The 25,451-nt window shown below is 41.1% G+C and overlaps 2 long non-coding RNA genes across 3 annotated transcripts in view; both read left to right on the top strand.

Annotated features, from left to right (window-relative positions):
* Positions 1 to 13,644, top strand: part of LOC113625367 (uncharacterized) — a 362,063-nt gene extending 348,419 nt beyond the window's left edge. The window contains exon 7 of the long non-coding RNA XR_003434638.1: positions 13,604 to 13,644. This is a non-coding gene — a long non-coding RNA (uncharacterized LOC113625367). The remainder of the gene's footprint in view (positions 1 to 13,603) is intronic.
* A 213-nt stretch (positions 13,645 to 13,857) lies between these two features.
* The window catches only part of LOC113625366 (uncharacterized), a 30,885-nt gene continuing 19,291 nt past the window's right edge, over positions 13,858 to 25,451 (top strand). The window contains exons 1-3 of one of the 2 annotated variants that reach the window (XR_003434637.1): positions 13,858 to 13,909; positions 17,600 to 17,650; positions 23,077 to 23,159. This is a non-coding gene — a long non-coding RNA (uncharacterized LOC113625366). Of the gene's footprint in view, positions 13,910 to 17,238; positions 17,651 to 23,076; positions 23,160 to 25,451 lie in introns of those variants that run through there. The other variant, XR_003434636.1, reaches the window with a different exon arrangement.

The raw sequence follows: 25,451 nt of genomic DNA, 5'->3' as shown, positions 1-25,451 counted from the left end.
AGAGAAGCAATAAAAACTGTTCTCTTAGAAAATCAGCCTTTGTGCAATCTTTTATGAGTTTTGTCCAGGAAACATCATGGAAATAAAACACCTCTGACTATGAAGATTGATTATGAAGAATATTAATAAGGATTGGCTCTTTTTTCTCTTTTTTTTTTTGGCCATACTTGTGATTTGCATCCACCTTCATGCTGGACCATAGAAAAGATATCAGACAGTTGCCCACTGCCTGCCTCAAAGTTTGTGTGTCCTAATGGGACAGTGTATGAGATCAGGATCTTATCTTTCAGAAAAATAAAGGATAATTAAGGAGGCTCTCTGCTTTGAAGTAAATCTGAATTCTAATAGGGAATGAGAAGATGAAATGAAGAAGAGAATGCTGGTTGCATTCAGCCAATTGCTGTCAGAAAGACAGGAGTGATGGGACCAACCTTGAGCATGCTCACCCGGTATCTGTTACTAACCGCTATCCCGACAAATTGTCCCAATTCCTGAAGTACTGGGGTGCTTTAGTATGGTTTAAGGCTGGCCTTGAATTACCACCTCTACCTTAACCTTAGAACTTACAGCGTCTCTGGGACTTGTCAACACCCTCCAAAGTAGTTTGTATGCAAGCGTTCGCTGCTTCATGACTTAGTTAAAAAGAATGCAAACATGTACGAAATATCTGTATTTCCATGCTGGTTGGATCATCGTGAGGCTAAATAAGAGGCAGCGTGATCTAGTGGCCAGAGCACTCTAGGAGGCCCGACTTCTAGTCTCAAATTTGTTCCTAATTAGCAATGTGACATGGCAAGGCACTTAATTTCCCTGCATCTCTATTTCTCTTTTGCAAGATGAAGGGATGGATCTTTTCAGGTCTAAGAAAATATGACATGAATGACCTGGCAAAAGTGATTTCACTTCAATTACTTTATGCACATAATAGTCATAAGAATAGAAATAATAATGAACACATCATCATAATAATGAATAATAATAATGAGCAGCAGGGATTGCTGGAGGGCAATAAGTGAAATGATGGTTTGGATAATATAAAATGACTTGATGAAGGAAATGACTTTGATGTGTAAGCATATAGTCACCTTTGTCCTTCCTCTTTCAAAATTAGCAGTTAAATGCATTCCCTGGATGCTTTACGCACGAGAGAAGACTGTTCATTTCTAACTATACTGTAAACTGTGTTAAAAAAAATCTACTTTTTACAAAATGGGCCACTGACTCATCTTTGTATTATAGTTATAAAAGGAAAAATTTAAACTCCTCAAGGGAAAGAGACAAAGCAAGAGAACCCAATTACCTGGCTGAAACTGTACAAATATCACTTCACACACCCAGCCTCAGAACAATAGGTATTGTAATGAATTACCTTTTTCCATGAAAGGCCTCAGTTTCTATCCCCTGGTTTGCTATTTTCTCCTAAGGTTGCCATCCTGTCTGAGCTATAAAGACATGATGCATTGGTTTCCTTTCCTTGTCTCCACCTTTTGAATTTGGTACAAAAATTAAACCATTCATCTTCTTTTTTCTCAAGAGCTTTCTTGCCTTAATGAATATTGTTTTGAGAAGGAAGGAAAGAAAAGAGTGAAGGTGAAATATACAAAGAGACTAGGGAAAAATCTTAAAGGGGACACAAATGTGAGAGGATAAAGGTGAGAAGGAGAGAGAGTCAAAGCAGAGAATCAGAAAATTAGAAGAGAAGGGAAGGGGCTACAACGCAGGGCTTTGTGCACATCCTTCTTCATTTGTTAGTTTTCCACATCCCTCTCTTGCCCACTTTAACCTTCTCTTCCTTCTCTACTTCGGCTTGTGGGCTTCAGAACTCAACCGAACTAGAAAGGCTCCTTGTCATTCTTCCCAGATCCTCTTTGAATGAGGAAATAAAATCAAGTCTATGCATAATTGCTCTGTGCTGTGCAAAAAGCATTTTCCTGAAGGGAGCTTTATACTGTATTCATTTCAGCTACTAATGTGTGTATAATATGCCTTCATTCCTAATTATTTTGTCACCATTTTGTTAAGTGTCCAGGATCTACATTTGAACTAAGACACTTATCAAATTAACACAGTTTCATGGTTGATATGTTCAATTTCTCACCACTGGACTTTTTAATTTTCTTTCTTTTTTTGTTAATTAACTGGCTCCTTTCTGGTCCTTTCCCCAAATCATACAAAGAGGTGAACAATACCCTTGTTTTACATTCATGAATACTTTCCATAAATACCCAGGCATTAAGGGTTGCTAAAGAGTGCCCTTTCCTGCAGCAACGTTTTCATTGTAGTCTTTCTTCCTTGATTTCTAACCCATCAATGACATTTATTTATTCACAGGTTAGGATCTTCAGTTCAGTTGGAAACAGAAAAATTTTCATAGCTTTTCAACAACTAATTGCTTGAACTCAGCAGTCTCAGGTACAAAAGGAAAGGAACTTTGCATTAATGAAAAGAAAAGGGACATCTAAAATTCTAGCTGACATTAAACTATGAAAAGAAGGAAGATAGGTTATTTTTTTTAAGTTGTCAAACAGAAATGATAGAAATGAAGGAGTAATCGCAGAATGAAAGAGGAAGTAATTACAAGGCCCAGAATAATTAATTTCTTAAATTCGCTATAGAGCTTATTCATTGTGAAGTACTTTGCACAGTTTCTGTCATGGATTAAGGGCCCTGAACACATTTGTTTCTACACAGGAGGGTGGCAGTTTGCCTCCTGTGAGATTCAGTGCTGCCTCGGAGCAGATTCCGAGGCAAAGTAACCATATTAATTCTCAAGTTTAGAAATTCATCTTGATGACACCAAACTGGCTGAGGTGATCTGTGTGCACCCCCATCTGGATAAGCATCATTTCAAAACCAGCTTTATTGAGGTATAATTTACATACCATAAAATTTACCCTTTTAAGTGTATGACTCAATGAATTTTAGTAAGTTGACAGAATTCTGTGAACTTTACCATAATCCAGATTTAGAACATTTCCATCATCCCAAAAAGATCCTCTGTATTCATTTCCAGTCAATATCCATTTCTGCCCCCTGGCCCAGGCATCACCAATCTTTCCTTATATATTTGCCTTTATAGACACTTCATGTAAACAGAAGCATGCAATGTGTGGTCTTTTGTGTCTGATTTCCAGCACTTACCCTCACCTTTACTGTTAGAGCAGTTTTTCCAACAGGTTTGTTCTAAATTATGGCCCCTCCTACAATCAGTTTTGCCAGTTCTGCTCTATTGGGTGGTAACCTTCACTGGTTATAAAGATGAACAAGCACCACATCATGCTAAGGTGAAAAGGTAACTTTTTATTTTATTCTATAAATTTATTTATTTATTTTTGGCTGCGTTGGGTCTTCGTTGCTGTGCGCAGTCTTCTCATTGCTGTGGCTTCTCTTGTTGCGGAGCACGGGCTCTAGGCGCGCGGGCTTCAGTAGTTGTGGCACGTGGGCTCAGTAGTTGTGGCTCGCAGGCTCTAGAGCGCAGGCTCAGTAGTTGTGGCGCACGGGCTTAGTTGCTCCTCGTCATGTGGGATCTTCCTGGACCAGGGCTTGAACCCGTGTCCCCTGCATTGGCAGGTGGATTCTTAACCACTGTGCCACCAGGGAAGTCCGAGGTAACTTTTTGAATGATTAAAAGAATATTACCAAGAGTGGGAAGTGAGAACAAGCACAACTACAAGAATGGTTGGGTGTATGTATAAAATATTTATTTGGAAGGAAAAAAATGGCAGCATTTAGTGTCTTAGCATTTAAAAAAAACTGCAGAGATGAACATTGATACGCGTGACTTTTTCTGAAGACATTTTTAATAGTGTATTATTTTTAATTTTTAAAATAAAATTACCAGCAATTTTTCCAAAGTACTATTTTATAGTTACTGAATTTAAAATTGGCTCTTCTTTGTGGATGATGTTTGATTTTGTTTTTTTAAACAAAGTTTTCACTTATTGAGGGGTTTGACTGCTCAATATCATAGCATACTGTAGTATTTTTACAGATTCAGGATTGTTTCTGGGGAAAAATCCTGACTGAAATTCAGTGGAAACACATCTATGGTCTTGAAATAAATGTACAAAATATTGGGACCTTCCATTCAAATGAGGTGGGGATACAGCCAGTGATAGCCGAGCCATATTGGAGCCCAAAGTGAAAGGTAACGTTTGTGCCCTTGTATCCATGAAGGGTAAAGTATGTGCCCTTGTATTCGTGCTTTTATTATTTTTAAAATAAATTTTATTTTTAAAAATAGTTTTAGTATTACAGGGAAATTAAAAAGATAGTTCAAACAGTTCCCATATACCACCTTACCCAGTTTCCCCTGTTATTCATATGTTAGTACGGTACATTTGTTACAATTAATAAACCTATCTTGGTACATTTTTACTAAGTAAAGTCCATAGCTTATTCACATCACCCTAGTTTTAACCGAATGTTTTCTTTCTAGTCCAGGATCCTGTCCAGGATGCCACATAACACTTCATCCTCATGTACCCTTAGGCTCCTCTTGGCTGTGATAGTTTCTTTCTTTTTTTTTTTTGTGGTACGCGGGCCTCTCACTGTTGTAGCCTCTCCCGTTGAGGAGCACAGGCTCCGGACGTGCAGGCTTAGCGGCCATGGCTCACGGGCCCAGCCGCTCCGCGGCATGTGGGATCTTCCCGGACCAGGGCACGAACCCATGTCCCCTGCATCGGCAGGCGGACTCTCAACCACTGCGCCACCAGGGAAGCCCTGTGATAGTTTCTTAGACTTGTTTTTGGTGCCCTTGACAGTCTTCCGAAGGACTGGTCAAATATTTTGTAGGACTCCCCTCTGTTGGAATTTGTCTAGTAGTTTTTTCCCAGGATTTGACTGGGATAATGTGTTTTAGGGAGGAAGACCACAGAGGTAAAGTCCGTTCTTGTATCATATCAAACGTACATGCTGGCAACATGAATTATCACTGGTGATGCCAACCTTGACACAGGACTGAGGTCGGGTCTGTCAGGTTTCTCCGCTGGAAAGTTACTTTTCTCCCTATTTCCATACCGTCCGTTTTTGAGAGAAGTCACTCTTCACGGCCCATATTTAAGCAGAGGGAGGTTATGCCCCACCTCCTTGAGGGTAGCATATCCACATAAATTATTTGCATATTTGTCTGTTCTCCCCTATTTATTTATTTACTTATTTATTTTGTCATTTATTTATATGAGTATGAGCTCATAGCTGTTTGGATGTTTATTTTATACTTCGGGTTATGTCCCAGTCTATGTTGTGGTTCAAATTGTTGTAGTCTGGGCCATTGAGAGCTCCTTTCTGTGGTTCCTGTGTCGCTCTGGCACCCCCATCCATGTAGGGTTTGGGGAGTTTTGGCACTTTTTGTTTTGTCGCACCACCAGATGCTACAGGCACATCATGTATATTTCCTGCCCCTGTCATAAATTCAGCCAGTTCTCCTGGGAGCCCTCCCTGATTCCTTTTCCTAGACAATGGTATTAGAAACCAAGATCTGGGCATTAGATGTGCTTGTTGCTTCTGCAGTGTCATTGCTTCTAGTTTCTTCAGCTGTCAGAACAAGGAAATATAAGTTATGCCCCTGATATTTTGAAATCAGAAAACACACTTTTTATAGGAGCTGAGATAGCTGGTAATCTGAAAATAAATTCTTCTACATGAATAATATACTCATTTCTGATTTGTTTTCATGTTAACATATGTGAACATTTCAGATTGAATATTTGCCAGGTAATTCCATTTAGGATACTTTCATTCAACAGATATTTTCACAACATTCTTTTTTTTTTTTTTTTTTGCGGTACGCGGGCCTCTCACTGTTGTGGCCTCTCCCGTTGCGGAGCACAGGCTCCGGACGCGCGGGCTCAGCGGCCATGGCTCACGGGCCCAGCCGCTCCGCCGCATGTGGGATCTTCCCGGAGCGGGACACAAACCCGTGTCCCCTGCATCGGCAGGCGGACCCTCAACCACTGCGTCACCAGGGAAGCCCCACAACATTCTTTTGAATGTTTTTTAGGGGAATTAAATTTAGATGCTGCAAATTTATAGCCCTTCTCAGTTTAATTTGCTACAAAGTATTAATTTTCTCAATTAAAAATAGGAGCTCTATCAAATAATATTTATGGTAAATCAACTTATTTCAAAATGTAATTATAGAATATCACATTCAAATCTTAAATACCTTTCTACTTCTCACCATTTAATGTGTTTGGTTCATCCCTTGCTGTTATAGAACACTGTACAATATCTTCCAATTCAGAAGCATTGTTTTGAATTATCGTGATTTGCTAAAAGCTTCAGAAGCTGACTTTTTTGGGGGGCGTTACTCGAGTTATCAAATAATGTGATTAAAGATTTTCAAGTGATTTTGAACAAAATTGCAACCAAAATATAAAAGATCCTGTCACCAAAGTTCAATACCATTTTAGGTATTAAACTGGGATTCTTCAAGGCTCAAACATTTCAAAACCTGAATAATGATGTATAGCAAATGAACCACCATGCTGACATATTTTTTGTATTCCCATTTTGGAGTCGTGCATCTACGGATGAATACAGCAAAATCATTCTCATCCTATATTCAAACTATTGAACTTATTTGGATACCAGTTATGAATTATATGTACATTGCAACCAAGTTCACAGATTTCTTAGTTTAGTAAAAACATAGTCTTACCACAATGCTGTGCTTGACCAAAATTTATATAGCGTTATCACTAAAAACAAACAAACCAAAAAACAACAAGAATACATTGCAAGAATACAATGCAATCATGTGCCACCCTTGACTGAATTAATTTCCAAAAGTCTTACTTTGATTCTGTGAACTGGATGAAAACTTGGAACTCTTATTGAGATGCACTCCTTTTCCCTCTGCAGCCTCTGATGGCACTAACGTGAAACTGGAACCATTTAACTCTTTGACACACTCTTCTGCCAATGGAGCCAACGCATGAACCTGCTTCTCTTTTTGTAGCTTCACACAGAAACCTGGACTTAAAAAGAAATGAGTGAAATTAACTGAAACAGGGGTTCCTGATCTAAATGAAACATGCTTCACTGAATAATATAAAATGGACCTTTTCTAAAGCCTTTAAATAATATTTGGGTCAAGCCTCAAAAATAAAAATAACTTTGGGAGTAGATGTTGATGCTGATCCAGGAGCTGTTGGTGGCATCATATTGACCCTGCTCCTACCCCTTCTACGGATGGTAAACGTTGAAAAACCATCCAATCATGCAAGTGCATCATCAACTTTCCTGCAAAATGGAAACCCAGTACCTTATTTTCATTGAAAAAGAGCTTTTTTTTTTTTCAGTTTAGAGTTGCCCAAGGTATTTATCGAAAAATAAGAAACAGCATCATACAACAATAATAAATAGTTGCTTTTTTTTTGCCCTGTCCATTGAAGAGGGCACAGAGTCCTCCCTATCTGCTTGATGTCATGACAGTTCAGCCCCTACCTCCTACTCATAGCTTCACATCATCTCACCTAGAATTTCTCACATTTCCTCTTGAACCGATGCCTTGCAATTCCACTGGTTTCATGCCTCACATAGCACAAGGCAGTGGTGGCTGTTTGGGGATGGCAGGCTGATGCAGTAGTGCCAGATTCTTCCCTACTGCCCCGAAGACTGGAGGAGTTAGCTGACTAAATCCGCTGGAGTTTGAATCCACTTGTTTATAAGGAATATCCTACACGCTCCCCTGAAAGGAAAACCAACACATACGGTCATCCTGGTGGTCTTATGCACGTGTTTCAGCCATGGAGAGTCAGGGCCAGGAGCTCCCACTCTTCGGCTCATGGACCACTGGGCACCTATGCGTGGGCTTCAGGGAGATCACAGGCCTCCGAAAATAGTGCACATAATGCTGCGATTGAGTGGTCCATAGCTTCCATCAAATTCTCAAAGAGGATAACTGCTATTAAGGAAAATTATTTGAAACTTGGAAATAAAGAAAAAAGATGAGTGGCATGCCCTTTCTATATCATAGTGGGTTATTGTTCACCAAGCCCGTCCAATGTTTATTTAACACATTTGACTTTGTTGTTTGGTCCTCTTTGATTACAGTGTAGGCACTATGAAGTTGCATGTTAACTACAGATTTCTGTTCAGTAGTAAAATCAACCCAAAAGATTTCTGTTTTATTGCCCTGTGGGTCATTCATCATTTTTGTACTTAACTTACCCATATCCCATTCTAATATTCTGCTTTTTTTCATGCATTTCCTGAGGATGTATTCAAACTCCTCTCCCTCAAATGTTTTTGAATCCAGCTTCACCATCTTCCTGGTTCCCTCACTAATCAATGAGTTGAATAAAATCCTTGAACATCTTCCTTCTATATGGGTGCATATAGATATATTTAACTTTCTGGAAATTATTCGTTGACACTTCAAAGCATGAAGAACGTCTGATGCAGAGGGCCACGTGAGAGACAAGAGGGGTAAGCTTCTGCAGCTGCTACCCCTGCCGTGGAGTTTATCTTGCAAGGATAAGGATGTGCCCTAATGTAAATGTTTAGGAAGGAAGGAAGGGAAACTGGCTTTTCTTCAAAAATCAGTGACAAGCGAGAGCCTCTGTGTACGGTCGGGCCGGCTGTGCAGCTCATGATTCCTGGGGTCCTTGGACGACTCAGCCTACAAGATCCTCTGTTGTGAAACCAAGTCACAGCTGCAAGAGCCTGTGCTCAGGAGGGAAGTTTTTAAGGATGGGGCCCAACAAACAACACTTCTTTCCATATCCAAAGCATGTCTACACGCAGAAGCACACACTTCAGGGCTGGCAGATCAATCCCAGTGGAGAGGGAAGTGCAGTAAAATCCATGGTGGGCTCAGAGCTTCACTCATTTATAACTTTATCTGCTCACACATGCATCAATTCATTATAGCATTCATAGGGTGTTTGTGAGTGCTTTCTCTTTTTTTTCATAAAATATTATGCAGTTTATTTTTTTTTTAATTTATTTTATATCAGAGCATAGTTGATTCACAACGTTGTGTTAGTTTCAGTAAGTGCTTTCTTGGCGTCAGGTGACAGTCTGGGTTCTGGGGTTTCATGGCACATATGGGTGGAGGGTAAAGAAATTAAAGAGACAACTAGAACACAGTAGACTTTCAGGGATATAATGGGGGCCAGGTGGGGAGGATCCCTACCCACATTATGGAGGAGGCAAGGGCCCTGGGGATTCATCAGAAAGGATGAAGACATAGTTGGAGAATGTTTGAGGCCAAATGAAAAGTACATACAAAGAGCACAAGTGGGGCCTTGGGGGTGCCTTAAGAAGGTGGGAGTGAGGGGCACAGCATCTTAGAGAGATGGTGGGAGAAAGGATGCTGAACAGCAAGCAGGGCCACATCATAAAGAACCTTGAAAACCATCTTGAAGAGCTTTGTTTTGATATTTTCTAAATAGCGCTGTTAGCTAGATATCAGTGATTGTCACACGGTCCGGCAGCACTGTAAGGAAGAACTTTGGGGTGTTGTGCTCCAAAAGAGAGAGAAACCTTCCTCCATCTACCTTCCCCTTCATACATGAACTTCAGACTTGAATTGTGAACAGAGGCATGAACTCGACCCTCCAGGCTGGGCAGTACCATCCACATCCCTGAAATAACTCTATAATGACAGAAACAGATATTGATCAAACCCCAGATTACTTTCCATGGGAAATAAGCCAGCACGGGAGATAACTTAAAGGAGAGAATAGAGATGGGCAGAAACCATGGACAATGTTTACCTGCTGAAGGGAAGGGAAGGGTATATTCAGGGAAAGATTTTTAAAACGTATTTTGAAGAGTTTTAAAAAGCAATTTTAAAAACATTTTAACATTTTGAAATACCAAAGTGTTTCATTTGTTTCTAAGCAGCAGGAAACAAGTGATCACAAACTAATTTACCACAGGTATTGAGTTGCACTCGATAATTGGCCAAAAATGGTGCTTTGCTTTAGAATATCTGTCCCCCAAAAACAACCTTTATAAATATTCTCAATGCAAACTTTTCAGGAACAAATCTACTCCAAAGAAATGTAGAAAAGTACCAGAGGCTAATTTATCACATGTGAAATTATATATGTGTAACTCTAAACGTGTTAGTTTTATGACATTTTTCCAGACTATATTTTAGGATCATTCTCTCTATATTTTTTTTAATTTTAGGTTTTTTAAAAAAAATTGGTACCATTTTTTTTTCTTTTTTTACCAGTTGGAAGGATTAATTGCCATTGATTTCTTTGAACACTCTTTAGTGGTTAGGTCAGCACTGAGACTTTTCTCAGTATAAATCCCTTAGGCCTTTTAATCACAACATTTGTTATATTCTGCACACCCTAAGGGGAAATAATCTCCTTAACAGTGCCACCTCCATCCACCCAGCAGGCATTGTAAGCGAAGCGAAGTGAAGGAGAAGACATTCTAGGTTTCCCTTAATTAATTCCCCAATCTACTGCTGTTTGTGTTGAGAAAAATCACAACCTAGCTCTGGAAAATAAAAAAAAAGTTCAGTGTGGAATTTTGGTGAATTTAAAAACTGAGCTAACTACTGCAAGGACCTAAGACCATCTTTATTTGAGAGTCGTAGATTTCTTTAGCGTCCTATCTGTTATCTGCACTGCTCAGCTATTTTGGTAGAAGTGTTGAGGGCTATAGAAGCAAATCACTTTTACTTTGATTTTACAAGTAATTATTTACGTGCATACATGATACTGATGCTGAATCTGGCCTCTGTACACCGACACCAAATTAAATCTCGGGGACAGAGTTTTGGATGAAGTAGAAAAGAATAGCTTTATTGCTTTCCCAGGCAAAGGGGGCCACAGTGGGCTAATGCCCTCAAATTTGTGTCCCAGCATGGAGGGGCTAGTGAGGAGTTTCATAGGAATGGTTCAAAGTAGGAGTGATCAGCTCGTGGACATTCTTCTGATGGGTTGATGGGGAGGTAATTGGGATTAGGCATCATAGGGTTCCAACCGGTCTGGGGTCTCCGTGCTTGTGGGCAGCATGCCCTTGACTTCTCCCACCTGGTAGGGGTTTCAGTATCTGCAAAAAGCTCAAAGGTATTGTTCTGTGTATCCCTTGAGGGGGAACCAGGACCCTGCCCCCAAGGCTGCACTATTGTTTCCTGACTGCTCCTCTCGTGTCTCTGCATCCCCTCCCTTCCCTGATTAGCAACTGTTTGAACCTGCCTGTTGGAACTCAGAGAAGGTCAAGGAGGCTGAATGAAGCCTATTTCCTGCAAGCAGGGAACACAGAAAAACTTTTGTGCCCAGGGACCCCACAGGGTCCTGCTGGTCTCAATACATGATAGGAAATTTCCAAATTATATCGTGCTTTTTATATAAGCAGAATGATGCTCTGAATTTTATCTATCAATATATATGTAAAAATAGACGTAAATATATACAAACTTATACATGCATGGAGAGAGTCAGAGATGAACAGTGGAAACATTGAACTGTCTATTCAGAATTTTGCAGAGAAGCTAAGGAAAATAAATGCACTTTCAACTTTAAAACCTGCTAATTGATAAGTGAGAACATTCCTAGATTTTCTTCCCATGAAATAAAGCTTAGGTGAGAATGAGTGAGTGTTTCAGCCCCTGGCTAAGAATGCTCTGTTAAGGCTTTAGAGAAGGGAAGATAATAGAGCTTGTTTTAAAGATGGGCAAAGTTTTTAGGAGTGGAGAAAAAGACGTTCCTTTATGGTTTGGGGGGTCGAGGGAAGAAAATTTGAGCCAAAGCAAATGAATAAAAAAAGCCCGCTGTGAAGCAGGATAGGAGAGTTACAAAGATCTGGGTTGGAGATGACACTGGAAAGGTGGTGTTGGTCCATAATAGAGGGCTGAGGAGTCTGTGCCCACTGCTAGAGCAGACAGGAAACATCTGGAAATTCTGTGCAAGGATGTGGCTGAGAGGTACCAGTCTAGCAGGAGTGTGGAGGATGCACTGAAACGTGGAAACGTTTGTGCTGAAACTACTGCTGCACTTGAAGGTTTGAACTGTGGTGATGGCAGTGGAGGGTAAAAGGGAAGTTGAGGTGACAGAGGCAGAGTAGAGGAACACAGTAAAGAAGATGGAGTTTGAATGTCTGGCTTGTTGATCACTGTGTGTCTCGGTGCTAACACAGGGCCTGGTACAGCATAGAAAATCAGCAGGTGTGGACCGAGAAGCTAGGAAGGTGACACCAGGGTTTTGACCTTAGGCACCTGGAAAGGATAATTCTGTCGTTAAGAGGAAAGGAAGCAACGGGACACGAAGCTGGTTTGGGGTAAATATAATCATTTAAACAGATGGAATGGGATGTGAGGGTATTCTACCCAAGGAAGAATAGCAAGCAAGGCAGCTCAGGAGAGAAGCTTGATGCTGTCGATAACAGGATTTGGTTGTCCTTCATACGAAGACAGTAAGTGCAGTCCTGAGACTGGATGATACAGTGAAGAAAGAGAAAACAGGAAGAACAAGTTCAGATTGAAATTTAATGCAGCTACCATTTAAGTTCATCTGCACACCGGGATTTACACGATCTCATGTAATCAGCACTATAATCTAGTGAGTTGGGCACTAAAACCTCACACGAACTGGAGGAACCCGAGGGTGAGAAAGGTAATGTGGCAGTTGAGGGTCACAGAGTTCCTGACGACCACATGCAGCTCTATGTCCCCCAGGGCACAGCAGCATCAGAGCCCAGGCCCAACGGGGAGGTATTGGAAACTGACATGGAATCTACAATCGTCCCTGAGAATTTCAAATGTAGTTTGGTTTGGCTGGATGTGACCTGAAAAGCAAGTGAAAACTAGACCACGCTTTGTCCCTATTCTCATTTCTTCATTGTTCATTTCCTGCTAAATTTTCCAGTTCTGCTAGTAACTTTCTGTGTATTTTCAGTCACCAGTTTAGAGATCTCATATCACAGTTCAAGCAGGAGCCATTGAAACAACTTAGAAGGGAAAGTGTAAATCTTTTCCCAGAAAGAGACCTATTTATAATTTTCTTTCTTGAAAATATTTAAGGGCTTATTTACGCTTTTGGATTCCTTTCTTCTGATGTGCATTTTTATATCACTCTTAGCAGATGGTATCAGGTCCAAGGCAATCTCTTTCTCCAGCTACCCCCAGGAGGCAAGCAAATAGGTACTGAATCACACTTAAAGTTACCCACACCCTGGCTTTCTTAAGTCTTTTACTCATTACTGTGATTTAACAATGAGGAAATGAGATAAATCCTAGTCCAAGCATATAGCAGCGTGTACACCAAGATGAACAGAGTGGACTTATCAAGGTATCAAGTCCTCAAACGCACAGAGCATCACAGAGAAGAATCTCTAATTGTTCTTCCAAGGAGGTGAGGGTCTGAACCAAGAAGGAATCAGTGTTTTTGAGGAATCCTTGACTAGTTCAGGAGTGGGGAGAATAAAGGTAAGCTCAAATCACAAATGTAGTGCAACTACTGGGACTAGAGATTTATTTTTCTATCAAGTAGAATTTAGACCTGTTACATTTCTTATAATAGTTTATTGCACTGAGATATCAGTTTAGCTCAGATCCAGAAACGTAGAGAGTAGGTTGATTTTTTTCAAAATAATTACTTCATAATTTTTCTCACATCGTCTTTGTTCCCAGGTGATAAACGTATTTCTGACAGAAACCTGTATTTCATCTTTTTTTTTTTTTTTTTTTTTTTTTTGCGGTACGCGGGCCTCTCACTGCTGTGGCCTCTCCCGTTGCGAAGCACAGGCTGCGGACGCGCAGGCCCAGCGGCCATGGCTCACGGGCCCAGCCGCTCCGCGGCATGTGGGATCCTCCCGGACCGGGGCACAAACCCGTGTCCCCTGCATCGGCAGGCGGACTCTCAACCACTGCGCCACCAGGGAAGCCCTGTATTTCATCTTTGAATCTCCAATCGCCTGGCACAGAACTAGACAGACAGTAAGTGCTACAAAAGGTTTGTTGAATGGATGCACGAATAAGGCAAATATCAAGGTAAAATTCCAAGAACGTGAAGCCAGATGACCTTAAAGCCTCATTTACCGTCTATACTTCCATCCTAAGACAAAGCTCACGTGGTCTGTGGTCCTGCTTTTGTCTCCATCACTAACCCCACCCCTACCACAGCACACATAGAACAAAACCAAAAGAAGTTGAAAGATAAAGTTTATTAAGACACAGATAAAAAGAGTCTGAAATTTGACTGAATTGATCAGCTGGATTAAATAAAATAGGCAATATAGTAAACACCGATACAACAGTGAAACAGCAGCTTACTCTCTAGACTATAATTTTACTGCTTCCTCCGTGTTGTAAAATGATGTTTCTCAAACTGTGACTGAGGCCATCAATGGCTAAAGACATCAGGGTAAGGGTTGCAGTGGGCTTTTTAAAAAACTCACGGAAGAGCAGTGAAGTGTGGTCAAGAGGTAAAAGGAGATTGGGAGTTTGGGGTTGACACGTACACACCACTGTATTTACAATAGATAACCGACAAGACCTACCGTATAGCACAGGGAACTCTGCTCAGTACTCTGGAATAACCTAAATGGGAAAAGAATTTGGAAAAGAACAGATACATGTATATGTAGAACTGAATCACTTTGCTGTACACCTGAAACTAACACAACACTGTTTGTTAATCAACTATGCTCCAATATAAAATAAAAAATTTTAAAAAAGAGGTAAAAGGAGAAAATTCATGAAACTTGATCCATTTCTATATTTGTAAGTGACTAGGTCATGATCACATGATCCCTAGGTTTGAAAAACCCGGATATGGAGGAATGCTAAAATAAATGATGCTTTTAGAGTTAGGAAACTTACATTTTTTCTAGATAAAAGACACAGGAGTTTTCTGCCTGATCATCTTCGGCAGACCACAGCTAAGCTCTGACAACTTGCTAGCAGACTGATTCTGTGAAATCACTGACTTGGTGTGACGATCGGCATAGCCTCACCATATAGAAGTCACCGCCGGGCTTCCCTGGTGGCACAGTGGTTGAGAGTCCGCCTGCCGCTGCAGGGAACGCGGGTTCGTGCCCCGGTCCGGGAAGATCCCACATGCCGCGGAGCGGCTGGGCCCGTGAGCCACGGCCGCTGAGCCTGCGCGTCCGGAGCCTGTGCTTCGCAAGGGGAGAGGCCACAGTGAGAGGCCCGCGTACCGCAAAAAAAAAGTCACTGCCTTTCGGGTGGCATTTTTTTAAAATACTGTAAAACATCGCTAGTTGCAGGAAGGTCAGGCTGATTCAATCCTTTCACAGAAAAGCCTGTTCTGTTAAAAGATCACATGAAAAGAAAAGCACCTTCGTTCCATTCTCACCCCTTGGCTCTCGGCTGGCAGGGGGAGGCTTAGTGCACCTGTTAAGCGCTTCACAGAATAGCGTGGAAGTGACTGCCAGAGGCACACTGCTGGTTTGAATGCAGATTGTGGCCGGAATGGCTTAACAAGAATTCGTTGACCTTTGCTGCCAAAAATGTTCATTCATTACCCTTCATTTTCTTAGAAGACCCATTTTCACATAGCTTGCTATTAAATATGCTCTGTCTGCGTTTCCTTTATGATTTTGTTATTTATGTTAATAGTATTTAGTCGGTATACATGTACTTGTTCGTTCATTCATTCATTCACCTTCATTGAATTTTGACAATGTTCCAAGTTCTGTGTTTAGATGCCAGGGAATAAGGAGGCATGGTTTCTGCCTGTTAGGAATTTCGCAGTTCAGTGGGGAAGAAAGACGAGCGGATGAATTGTTACAGTAGAGTGTGGTGAGTTTCTTGATAGGGTGCTATGACATTGCTGATATTAATATTAGAGCAGGTTGGGCTTCCCTGGTGGCGCAGTGGTTGAGAGTCTGCCTGCTGACGCAGGGGACACGGGTTCGTGCCCCGGTCCGGGAAGATCCCACATGCCGCGGAACGGCTGGGCCCGTGAGCCATGGCCGCTGAGCCTGTGCGTCTGGAGCCTGTGCTCCGCAACGGGAGAGGCCACAGCAGCGAGAGGCCCGCGTACCGCAAAATAAAATAAAATAAAATAAGATTAGACCAGGCGTCAGGGAAAGTTACCCTGAACAGATGATAACTGAGTTGAGAACTGAAGGATGAAGAGTTGCTAGCCATGTGAAGAAGCAGATAATCGATGGGGTTCAAGGTGGTGGAGTGGCCAAAGGAAGACCAGAAGGGTCAGACCATTTAGAATATACCCCGCCCAAGAAGTCACCCTCAGGCCACCTTCTCACAATGGCCTGCTAACTGGTTTCCTTGACTTCAGTTTCCCTACTGTTTATCCTGCACTCCACGAGCAATTTAAGATCTCAAGGCTCTGTTTTCATCTAATTATTTCCCTCAGGGATGGAAGATAAATGTTATTCTAACAGCTAAGATCTCCCCCAACCATCGGCCCATGTCTCTTTCTAACCTGTCTCCTCCTGTTCTCACGTATGAATTATATTCATCACTGATGCTGGTTCCTTGACTGCCCTTATTTCTGTTCTTTCCTCACATTCAATTAACCTAAACCTTGCATCAGAGAATGTAGAGATAATTAAATATGTCAATTCTTTACCCTCTTCTTAGCTAAAATTTTGGCTATGTCTGTACCCAACCCCTAGTTCCATCCCTTTTGTTTCAGGGGAAAAGACATATTTTCTCCTTCATCTTTCTGACCTTTACTATATGTGCTCCCTATGGATTTGTTCTCTCTCTCTCTCTCTCTCTCTCTCCCCCTCTCTCTGTGTTTTACTAGGTGATTTCATCCATATCTGTGGCTTCAGTTACTACTCAATGACTGACGAATCCAGAAGCAATGTCTAGCTAAGACTTACCACCTAAGATCCCAGTCTGCATCTGCAGCTGCCCACTAGACCCACAACCTTATTCTAGGAAACACTGAGACTGGAATTAGTCCTACTCTTCAGCTTGAAGGAAATCATTTTAATTACGTGGAAATCGATTCATCAACTTTTATTCATGCAATAATAAATGGTTAGGCTTCCCTGGTAGCTCCGTGGTTAAGAATCTGCCTGCCAACGCAGGGGACACGGGTTTGAGCCCTTGTCCGGGAAGATCCCACATGCCGCGGAGCAACTAAGCCCGTGTGCCACAACTACTGAGCCTGCGCTCTATAGCCCGCGAGCCACAGCTACTGAGCCCATGCGCCACAACTAATGAAGCCCACGTGCCTAGAGCCTGTGCTCCGCAGCAAGAGAAGCCAATGCAATGAGAAGCCCACGCACCTCAACGAAGAGTAGAGCCCGCTCACCGCAACTAGAGAAAGCCCGTGCACATCAACAAAGACCCAGCACAGCCAAAAATAAATAAATAAATTTTATAAATTTATAAATAAATGGCCATCAATGCCAGTGGAGTCCTGAGATCCAAGAATATGTGCTGTACACGCTTTTCAGTCTCATGGAATCCTCCTGACAGCTCTGTGTGGTGGTGTGATTGTTATTTTCACTTGACAGGTAAGTCATTAGTATTTGAGAGGTAAAGTTATAATTTCCTCCAGGCCAAATGGCTCCTACTTAACAAATCCAGTTACAAACAGAGGTCTAAGTATACTTCAAAATCCTGCTTTTAAATACCTCATATACTGCTTTCAAATAAAAATGCTTTTTTTTTTTTTTAAAGCATTGTGCAGTAACCTGTGTTCATCTCATTCATCTCATCTCATCATAACAGGTAAATATGTTGTTTATTCTCCTGTTTTGCCAACTAGAAGCTAGAAGGCAAGGAACATGAGGAGAAGCTCTCAAATTAAGTGTGTTCACACAGTGAATGGCAGATCCAGGAATTAAATTCACACGTAGTAGTGCACGTTATATCACATAGTGAAACAGCACAGGCTACCAAAGTGAAATCGTAAAAATCAGACTCTTGCTTCTGAATATGTATTTCAAACTTTAATAAAGTTTGAAGACTGTCTACAATATTGATATTAAACTATTATTTACTGTCGTTTTACTAAACTCACATAGAAGCAGGAACTAGTAATTCTCAAAGTCGCTAATGAAGCCTGCCTTTCTCTTTTTAGTATTATTCTAAAATGAGCATCCTTAGGAATTATTCTCTTTTCATACATTATGACGCTACCACTCATTCGTGATCTGTTATCTGTGATGACAAAATGAACTATTACTGCACAGTTTGTTTTTTTCCCTAGAATGAGAGCTTATTGCTGAGACAGCTCCCACGAACAGGCAGATAACACAGGCTTCAAATGACAGAAAGAGCAAAACCCAACATATAAAATGCCTTACAAACTTAAGCAAAGAAAGATAATTTTTTTCCTGAATAATAGAAGGTCATGAAAAGAAACAGTATTATGTTGATTGCTTAAGGTCAATCTAGAGACACGGGATTTTATCCTTGCGGACAAAGATCTCTACCCTGATCCTATGAACTCTCTCACCGGGTCGTAGTAAAAGAAGTCTTATCCCATGTTGTTGACAAATCAAAAAAAACACACAAAAAAATCTCTATAAAGAAGTAATGCTAAGTGACAGAGTAAACAGGAAGAAGATAAAATGATAAATGTTAAAGTTGATAAACTCTTGAGGTGATGGATGTTAAAATTTATGGAAAAGTTCCTAGTTCTTTTCAAAGACCAATACAAAGTGGTACGATTTCTCAATTTTCCCCCAGAAGTGATAGACTTAAGAAACATAGGTAGTAGCAAATATAAGCTTTCATCAGTATTTGTATCACTTTTGTTCCCAAAGAAAACATTGTCACAATTCCCTAATTGAGAGTCCCTGGGTGACTTCACTCTTGGTTGGTAATTGGGACTCTGCCACAGGCCAATAGCTCCTGACAGATAGCTTCTGCTGTTGAAGGAGTGACCCCTGGTACAGAGCTGGACATCTGACAGGTTCTCACAAACACATTTCAGTACAGCTTCGTAGTTAGCTCCCTGGCTTTGTCTAAATACATCGTGTAACCAAATCATCCTTAGATACGAAGTTCTGTGCTCCTGACTCTTTCTCATTTTAAAGTCATGTCTCCCTGTCTTGACTGTGGGTCACGTGGTCTCACTGTGCTGTATGCAATATCGTGTTAGCAATTTGAAATGTGATTTAAGGAGAGGTGATAAAATCTTGCTTGAAAGCTGTTCTTGAGTCTCTTCTCAGAAATATTGAATTTAGATACTGATTGATAAATCAGAAAGTCCCAGTGTCCTGTCTGAAGTAGTTTGGGACCTAGAACTGAAAGAAAATTTGTGAAAAGTGTTGTAGTATGCACTTAGGTAACAATTGATTGAAATACATCTTTCTAAAACCCTTATCACATCAAATTAAATTTGAAATGTAAGCATTCAATTTCACAAAAGCTCAAGTTTTTCCTTTTAAAAATTATCTCTAATAATTTATTATGACTTAATATCCAAAATGTCAGTCATGATGATATGCCCTTGGAATCTCTCATACTTACATTTAGAAAACAATTATCTGCTCAATAGTTATGGTCTTTAGAAAACATGTGAGCCCTTACATATAAAATAATTATCCCACAAAACCTGTACACCTTGGGTTAGCGATTATTATGTTTTAAAGACGTTTGGTTCATTTGGGAATCTGATTAATGGGATAAACCTATCCTTAGAAAGGTTCTCCTTTGAATTCCTACTTTTTTTTTTTAAGTCAAGTTCCATGGGCTAATCAGTGTTTAAACCATTATCTCCCCATCCTTTGGTCATTCAGTTGTGGTTCTGCTAAGCAGCCATTGCTCTTACCAGCCATGGAGAGCCATCCTTTAAGAGGTCTCTCTTTACTGCCTCAGAATAAAGGAAGCTGACTCAAGTCTGGAGGTATCTCTGTAGCCTGCGTGATAACATTACAACAAAAGGCCATCCTAAAATATAGAGTACACAGTCCATTTCTAGCCTAGAAAGATGAATTCTTTTGAGAAGTTCAAACTAGCCTTGCCATTAGCTACTAGTACAGTTAATAACAGGATTTATTCACATGTAGCTCATCAAAGCAAAATGGTGACTACTATTTATTGAGAACCATTTATGTTATGAGTGCTTCATATATATCATCTGGGATTTCCAAGACATTCCATCAGAGTAGTTGGTATCATACCTATTTCATAGATGGGGAGCTAGGCTCTGAAAGGTCTAAGTAACTCACTCAAAATCACAGTTAGTAACTGGTTGAGATAGGATTTACTCCCAGGACCATGATGTTACAAAGGCCAGTCTCAAAAGCATCCTGATAACTTGACAGTATTTGAGAGGTGGCTAAATGGTTGTCTTAGGCAGGGTTTTCCATGCAGTTATGGAGGCTGGCAAGTCCGAAATCTACAGAGCAGGCCAGAAGGATAGAAACTCAAGGAAAAGTTAATGTTTCAGTCTTAAATCCAAAGGCAGTCTGGAGACAGAATTCGTTCTTCCCTAGGGGACCTCAGTGTTTCTCATAAGACCTTTAACTGGATGAAGCCTACCCAGATTTTGAAGAATAATCTGCTTTATTCAAAGTCAACTGACTTAATGTTAATTTCATTCAAAAACTACCTTCACAGTAACATCTAGACTGCTGTTTAACAAAGAACTGGGTACCGTGGTCTAGCCACGTTGACATGTAAAATTAACCACCACAATGATCATTAGACAGGAATGTAGTAAAGTGTCAGGTATCTGATCGGTGATTGACAGTTTCAGGGCCTTTCTGAGGTTCCATGAGTTTGTTATTCTACCCATGAGGCAAAATGCAGGTGATATGAGTGATTACAACCAAGCCAGGAGACATGTCCTCAAGGAGTTCACCATCAAATAAGAGAATCACCAGGAACACAGAAAAACCCCATTAAAGATGAAGTTCATGAAGTGGCTTTCTTGATTCTTATAAATAGATAGTGGGCCCTTGCCAATGTGTTTTGGTCTTGACCTCTTTCCTGAGCCGCAGTGGCTGACCAGTTCTCAGGATAAGGAAGCAGAGATCAGAAAGGTCAATATCATTAGTCAACAGGACTGGGCCTGAACTGAGATGTGTTATCTGACTCCCGGTCCTTTTCCTGCTGTCTTGGCTTCTGCTTCTACTTTATCAGTCCAGTGCAGTTGGACTAACTGAATGATTCTGGGCGTGAAATCAAAATTTGTGTGTAAGTCTGCCCTGGACTTCTAGTTGAATCCAGAGCTATTTAAACATTCTTGACCAAATAGTGACCCTCTTGTTTTAGGCTGTGTGCTTTTATTGCACGTTCAGTTTCAGGAGAAGAGTATGGGGAGTGGATAGTGAAGAAGGAAGAACTTGCGAAGAGAAGGTCGACTTACAGACTCTGGTGTGATGGATGCTGCCATCATAGGACCTTCATGTCCATGATCTAACCTTGACCTGTGATGCTCCCATGGAAGAGGGTTTTGCTTGTTGCTTGGGACCCCTTGATGAGACCCAAACCTGGGAGTAACCCTGCAAGCATTTCAAGTATCAAGTCAGTTTTTAGCAAATATGATGAATATGCTCCCCCATCCTGGCCTGATCCAAAATTATTCTTCCAAGAAGTCTCAGCCCAGTGGCTGGAAAATAAATGATCCTCTTTTATTCCTAACCAGATTTATTGTGCCACTTGGTTTACAGTCACTTCTTCTTGCTAAAGATCCCAAATCATGACCTGAAGAACAGCAGCAAAATTTTATTAGTAAGACTTTTAATAAACATTTTAAATGTACTTTTAAAATAAGACATTAAAAATCAAGCCAGTCTTCTGAAAAATAAATCAGCCCCCAGCACCTTAGTGTTTCCAATGTAAAGATAAGACTTCAAAAACCAACTTACTTAAAAATCCGAACAGAAACTTCACACCTGCAGATCATCTTAGAAATGTGCAAAATGCAGACACATTTTTAACAAATATAGAAATAACATCCACACATTAGAAATAGAAACTGAGAAACATGAAATCTTACAAACTTGCAATAAACTTTAGGGATGAAAAAATTATATGGCCCCCAAAAGAACAGATCGGTGACTTTTTATCATTCTAATGCTAAGATGAGAAGACATTTACTATCTTTTCTAACACATTAATTTTTACATGAAGACATTTCAAAAATCCCTTGACTGAAAATATAAATTTAAAACATTAAAGATTTTTCTTAGGAAGGAGGTTTTGCTTTTGCAAAACTTGAATGCTGAGATTAATTGCATTAATTCCATGACATTATCCTATTTTATATTAACCTGCTCCTAACCTCTGACCTCATAACCATCATGGCGATTATAAGAGAATTGTTGAGCACCCAAGTGTAGTTAGCAAGAAATAATTAGAAAGCAATATATGATCAAGTATTAAGTAGTGTGTTAAAGTCTCTGAATGCAGCAGCCGTTTAGTTGAAGAGAGGCCAGTGGGAACAACCGGGGGAAATCATGGTAAATTCAGAATCTTCACAAAGGAAATGAAGTGTGCGTTGGATTCAACTGGCATATATAGATACAGCAACAAACTTCGTGTTCGTTAGGCTTTCAGTAAATAACAAGTGGAAAAAATGTTTTTTCAGTTTTTCAAAGTCATATGTGTATTTTATGGTTTGGTAATGCTAACCTAAGGATTAATACTATGATCACTCAAATAAAATTTAAGGGAAAGCAGTAAATAATTTTCAGTACTTCTTCATTAGCCGGAAACTTTAAAACACCAGCTAGTCAGCAATCTGTTTTTATTACCCAGATGTCCTTTATCTTGCTCCCATTTTTCATCCCCCTTGTCTTGCCCCGAGGCTGGCCCACCATACAGCTCCAGCGGGCAGTGTTCTCTCCTGTTCCAGTGGGTGGTGCCCTTGGACTCCCTTGAGTGGAGCCCCCGGGGCAATCCTGGGGAACTGATTCTCGTCCTTATCATTCCTTTTATCTGGTCACCTCCTTTCTGATGTTTTTCCATTCAAATCCACCTCCTAAACGGACACAATAATTATTTTCTAAAATTCGAATCTGACAGTTCTAATTCCTTATGTCACTCATTCCTTCCTTCATTTATTGATTCATCAAAAAAGTACCAAATTCCCCAGTACTCACAGTTTTTTATAAGAACCAGTGTACCTCTCAAAATTTTAAACTGCATGTCATAGCTTTTTTACTTCATTTCAACAAATATTTGATTATTATGTATAGGAACCATAGCCGATCCAGGAACACTCAGAACCTTCTTGTTGGGACCACCCCACCTCTCCAGACGCCCAGCTGTTCTTCACCTGGTAGGTGAAGAATTTTCACTTTTTAAGAATTTTCAGCTATTTCCTGTAAGCTGCTAGGCTGTTGTCTGACTCACAGCTTTAACATCTGCTATTACTTCTGCCTGAAGTTTCTTTTCTGTCTTTTCATCCGTCATGACCCACTAAAACATCTATGAAGCCAAACTGCAGGAGGGCAGGGGTTCTTTTAAAATTTTTTTTTATTAAAAATTTTTTAATTAGATTTAAAATTTTTTTATTTATTATTTTTAATTTTTTAGTTGAAAAAAGTTTTTTTAAGAAGTTCTTGTTCTTTGTTCCCTGAGATATTAAAAACACCTAGAACAGTGCTTGGCACATAGTAGACACTCAATGAATCTTTGTTGAGAGAGAAACCTTCAAGATGGCAGAGGTGGGCTTCCCTGGTGGCGCAGTGGTTGAGAGTCCGCCTGCCAATGCAGGGGACAAGGGTTCGTGCCCCGGTCTGGAAAGATCCCACATGCCGCGGAGCGGCTAGGCCCGTGAGCCATGGCCGCTGAGCCCGCGTGTCCGGAGCCTGTGCTCCGCAACGGGAGAGGCCACAACAGTGAGAGGCCTGCGTACCGCAACAACAACAACAAAAAAAGATGGCAGAGGAGTAAGACATGGAGATCACCTTCCTCCCCACAAATATATCAGAAATACATCTACATGTGGAACAACTCCTACAGAACACCTACTGAACATTGGCAGAAGACCTCAGACCTCCCAAAAGGCAAGAAACTTCCCAGGTACCTGGGTAGGGCAAAAAAAAAAAGGAAAACAGAGATAATAGGGCGGGGACTTGAACCAGTGGGAGGGAGCTGTGAAGGAGGAAAGGTTTCCACACACTAGGAAGGCCCTTCATGGATGGAGACTGTGGGTGGCAGAGGGGGGGAGCTTCGGAGCCACGGAGGAGAGCGCAGCAACAGGGGTGTGGAGGGCAAAGCAGAGAGATTCCCACACAGAGGATTGGTGCCAACCAGCACTCACCAGCCCAGGAGGCTTGTCTGCTCACCTGCTGGGAGGGTAGAGGCTGGGAGCTGAGGTTCGGGCTTTGGAGGTCCAACACCAGGGAGAGGACTGGGGTTGGCTGCGTGAACACAGCCTGAAGGGGGTTAGTGCACCACAGCTAGCCGGGAGGGAGTCCAGGAAAAAGTCTGGACCTGCCTAAGAGGCAAGAGACCATTGTTTCGGGGTGCGCGAGGAGAGGGGATTCTGAGCACCACTTAAATGAGCTCCAGAGATGGGCACAAGCCACGGCTATCAGTGTGGACACCAAAGACAGGCGTGAAACGCTAAGGCCGCTGCTGCAGCCACCAAGAAGCCTGTGTGCAAGCACAGGTCACTCTCCACACCTCCCCTCCTGGGAGTCGGTGCAGCCTGCCACTGCCAGGTCCTGCGATCCAGGGACAACTTCCCCAGAAGACACGCGGCGCGCCTCAAGCTGATGCAACATCACGCCAGCATCTACTGCCGCAGGGTCACCCCTCATTCCATACCCCTCCCTCTCCCCGGCCTGAGTGAGCCAGAGCCCCCTAATCAGCTGCTCCTTTAACCCCGTCCTGTCTGAGTGAAGAACAGATGCCGTCAGGCGACCTACATGCAGAGTCAGGGCCAAATCCAAAGCTGAACCCCAGGAGCTGTGTGAACAAAGAAGAGAAAGGGAACTCTCTCCCAGCAGCCTCAAGAGCAGCGGATTAAATCTCCACAATCAACTTGATGTACCCTGCATCTGTGGAATACCTAAATAGACAACGAATCATCCCAAAATTGACATGGTGGACTTTGGGAGCAACTGTAGACTTGGGGTTTGCTTTCGGCATCTAATTTGTTTCTGGTTTTATGTTTATCTTAGTTTAGTATTTAGAGTTTATTATCATTGGTAGATTTGTTTATTCATTTGATTGCTCTCTTCCTTTTTTATATATATATATATATTTTTTTTTTCCTTTTTCTCTTTTTGTGAATGTGTATGTGTATGCTTCTTTGTGTGATTTTGTCTGTATAGCTTTTCTTTCACATTGGTCCTAGGGTTCTGTCTGACTATTTTGGTTTTTGTGGGGTTTTTTGTATAGTTTTTAGCACTTGTTATCATTGGTGGATTTGTATTATGCTTTGGTTGCTGTCTTCTTTCTTTCTTTCTTTTTATTTTTAATTTTTTTATTTTTAATATTTTTTTTATTTTAACAACTATTTTCTTCCTTCCTTCCTTCCTTCCTTCCTTCCTTCCTTCCTTCCTTCCTTCCTTCCTTCCTTCCTTCCTTCCTTCCTTCCTTCCTTCCTTCCTTTCTTTCT

The sequence above is a fragment of the Aethalodelphis obliquidens genome, unplaced genomic scaffold (genome assembly GCF_003676395.1).
Source record: "Aethalodelphis obliquidens isolate GAN/ISIS:26980383/991018 unplaced genomic scaffold, ASM367639v1 scaffold15, whole genome shotgun sequence".
Classification (NCBI taxonomy): Eukaryota; Metazoa; Chordata; class Mammalia; order Artiodactyla; family Delphinidae; genus Aethalodelphis; species Aethalodelphis obliquidens.
Note: the sequence above shows the minus strand (reverse complement) of the source record. Positions and strands in the feature narration are given on the sequence as shown.